Consider the following 3861-nt stretch of genomic DNA (forward strand, 5'->3'; position numbering starts at 1 on the left):
TGCACTAATGTGTCATAAATTAGCACAATCTTTCAGAGATTGAGGGGAAAAAAAGAAAGGAGAGGAAGATGAAAGATTACTTTCAAAGGTAAGGAGTGTTTAGCAAGTCAAATTTTATAAAGCAGAAATTTTAATTTGCATGAAAATACTGTGCTATGGTTTGTTGTACAGTTTAATGCAAGTTGAACTGGTTACTTTGCGGTACTGTGATGAAGTTTACAGCGATGCACTTGACCGGCGCGGAGCAAGCTGTGGTGTTCATGGCCAATGTTAGAAAACATGAAGTGTAGTAGACAATTTAAATTTACTGTGATGCTGCTAATTAGATTCACTCACTGAAATTATGGCATAAACAATGAAGATAATTAAAGCTGTGGACTCGTGACTCAAGTGGAAGCATGACCCAACATACACAGTGTGTCATTTTAAAAGATTTATTTTTCAGGAGTTTGGGATTAAACAACCGGAATTTGCAACAGAGAGCCACAGGAGAGCTTCAGTTCACAGACCAGGAGGAGACTTCTGTAAGGGAGAAGTAGGTTAATCCTCGTTGCCAGTGAAATACTGAAGACTTAGAAATTTGGATTGAATTGGATTCTTACTTGGACTTCCAGGTGAAACTGGCAGCTGAGAAAGCAGCTGGCCAGAGTTTCCCAGGAGATAAGAAGATGGTGTTGGGTGAGCAGGCAGGTGAGTCTGCAGATAAATGAAAACACAACTTTCTCCTTTGCAGCAATGGACCAGCTCAGGATTGCAGCTAAACAATTTCCACAGGGAGAAGGCCCTTCAGCTTACAAGCAAGGTTACTAAGAAGCAGAGAGAAGTGGCATCATCAAAGGTTTCTTGCGAGGCTGCTGGTATTGGAGAGGCTGAATATCAAAACCACCACAACAACAGGAGAGTCCTGAATCTTAAAGGTTGAACTGGTTTTTAAAGCCATGTTCCAGTTGCCTCGGAAGTCAGAGGTCACAACTTAGGAGTGACATCACTCCTGAGTTAGCGCTCTAGTAGGTAAGTGAGAAAAGTGAGGTAAAACAGGATTTGTTTAGCTTTTTAGCAAGGTGGAGCCATTCAGATGTCACTAGCATTACAGCATTACACTTGAGTTTTGCACCTAAGAACACTGATGCAGCACGTTTATGGATAGAGCCTGATCAGTGTTCTGTTATTGACCTATTTAGCAAATCACAAATACACAGAAGTATGAGGACAGATTAAAAGTTTTATAGTTTTACTACTTGTTACATTCACTGCTGCTATCTTAACTCGGGGTTGATGGGGCTGCTGGGACTTTCCAAGTTGGAACCCACGAATCCAGATGAAACTTCTGACTTAATCTGGAATGCCTGATGAGGAATAGGTGTGTCAGCTGTACAGCAGAAAATTTCCACCAGCAGGCAGAGCCCAAGGAGGGAATTGCCTACCTCCACCTCAGTGCAGAGGTAAGGAAAGAGACGAGACAGGGAGCAAAAGAGGGAGAGAAAGCGTTGAGCGCCTAGACCAGGGGTCTCAAACTCCAGTCCTCGAGGGCTGGTGTCCTGAAACTTTTCCATGTGTCCCTGTTGCACCACACCTGAATAAAATTAGTAGGTCATTAGCAAGAGCATAGAACTTTCCTGCATGCTGAACTGTCAATTCAGCCATTTGATTCATGCTACAGCAGCTCATGAGTGAATGAACATGGTGCAATGAAAGTACTTTTAGAAGTAAATTTTTCTTAACACTTACATTTACTTAAATTTACTTGAGTAGGGTTTGGGGTTTGCAGTTCAGCATGCAGTCAAGCTCTATGCTCTTGCTAATGACCTACTAATTTTATTCAGGTGTGGTGCAACAGGGACACATGGAAAAGTTTCAGGACACCGGCCCTCGAGGCCTGGAGTTCCCCACTCCTGGTCTAGGGGTTAAAACTCAGCCATAATAGCTATCATAACATCTGCTTTTTGTTGAATAAGCTGGATAATTCCACAAAGAGCACTAAAAATTAGAGTAGTAGCACAGGTCATCAGATCACAACCTGAACACAGACAAATCAGCTTGAAATAGCTACAAAACTATAAATCACTAAAGCTAAAGTTACTCTGTTAGTTATTTCTAAGTAATTCTTTACCACGTTATTTTTACTTTGGAGTTTTTTAGCAAAACTCTGAATCCAAGGAGAATGCCTGAATCCCTAAAAGACAGGTGTTCTTTTTTGCCAAATAAAGAATTTATTTTGTCAGTAAAATGCCCTTACAGTACAGAGAGTAAACACTGCAGGTCACTAGAAAGGACTTCAAACACATGCTACAGGCTGGAGTCTGTCAAATCAATAACACCTCCTGTGCATCACTGCCAAAACCACTCTCTTGATGACATTAAAGGTCTGTTGCAGACTGGGAAAGGAACTTTCCTGCAAGTTTGTGAACAAAGTAGCCAAACCTTAATAATGAAGTCACTGAACTTCACACATACCCAACAGAGTAGAGACTTGCACTTGACTCTTGAAAGTGAACACTGAACAAAACTTTAGTAATCTTCAGAAAGTTATTTTTCTTAAAAGGGTATCCATTCAGAATGTTTAGGCGCTAGAAGCTTAATTTGTATCATAGGTTTATACAACTTGCCTGATATATACAAGCATTTTGTTCTATATCTAAATGCTTTCTATCTAATGTTCACACTAACAATAAACACATTGGAGAGCAACTTGGCAATCAGCATCTTGCCAAAGAGTTACGGTGGCCCTGAGAGGGCAAACGGACTGCAACGTAAGAAAACACCAGCAATAAAAAAAATGCTGCAAAAGCACACAAAGAAATAGGAAAAACGACAACGGCAATAGGAAAAAAGAAAACAGAAATAGACACAAGGGAAGTGTTTCTGGGGAGACAATAACCCGACGGACCAGTTGCAGGAACCCAAAACATGCCAGGTGTGTTTTATCATGATTCATATAATACTGATGATGGATTTTTAGGCTAATAGTCAGGCTAAAACACTTACCTCTCATCTTTTCTTTCCTCACAAAACCGATAGATCCTCCACTTCTTTTAAGTGTCTTCAGGCGCAATTCTTAGCGTATTTTGGTTCCTGCAACTGGTCCGTCGGGTTATTGTCTCCCCAGAAACACTTCTCTTGTGCTTTTGGAAATCTGTTTTTTCCTATTTCCGTTGTGTTTTGTGTGCTTATGCAGCGTTTTTCTTATTGCTGGTGTATTCTTAAGTTGCAGTCCGTTTGGCCTCTTAGGGCCACCGTAAAGAATACTCTGGCATGCAGACTGCATGGAGAAACCAATCGCATCAACCTTCCGATTAACAAATGACCTGCTCTACCTTCTGAGCTACAGCCACCCCGAAGTAACAGTATTAGAGGTTGAAGCGCTTTTCACAGATTAATACAAATATTAAAGCATTTCGTAAATGGTATCTCAATATCTATTTTATATGTGTAGACACTATGATTTGGGACACTGACAACCAAATGAATCTAACAACCAGAACAATATTTTTGACACAAGACTGGGATGCACTCACTATTCATAACCCAGGTAGATGTTTTTATTTATTTATTTATTTATTTATTTATTTCTGGACAAATGCATTATTTTACAGAGAAAATCAGGCAAAGCAGTGTTTGAAAAGTTGTCACTGTGAATAACTGCCAGAATGTTGTGAACCACTGAACCGTTGCCAGTGTTGTGTCCTGCTGATATTCATTTTTGCTGACAGTCCCTTCCCAAAACCCCCTTATCACCCATTCTTGTGGACATATTATTGTAGCATGTCAAAGGAAGGTCTCTCTCACTCAGTCACAGGGATTCAACCATCCAAAAGCAGACACAAGAGTTTTTAGGTGTCGCTAAAGTATTCTTCAATCAGC

The 3861-nt window shown here is 40.4% G+C and overlaps 1 long non-coding RNA gene across 2 annotated transcripts; it reads right to left on the minus strand.

Annotated features, from left to right (window-relative positions):
• Positions 1-427: 427 nt before the first annotated feature.
• Positions 428-1447, minus strand: LOC120443602. 2 transcript variants are annotated; one of them, XR_005615518.1, is made up of 3 exons: positions 1246-1447; positions 603-696; positions 428-522 (listed from the first exon to the last, which is right to left on the minus strand). It is a non-coding gene; the product is annotated as an uncharacterized LOC120443602 (long non-coding RNA). The 2 variants fall into 2 exon arrangements; XR_005615519.1 differs by lacking the exon at positions 1246-1447 and adding an exon at positions 796-1050.
• Positions 1448-3861: the final 2414 nt, after the last annotated feature.

The sequence above is a fragment of the Oreochromis aureus genome, linkage group 14 (genome assembly GCF_013358895.1).
Source record: "Oreochromis aureus strain Israel breed Guangdong linkage group 14, ZZ_aureus, whole genome shotgun sequence".
NCBI classification, from domain to species: domain Eukaryota; kingdom Metazoa; phylum Chordata; class Actinopteri; order Cichliformes; family Cichlidae; genus Oreochromis; species Oreochromis aureus.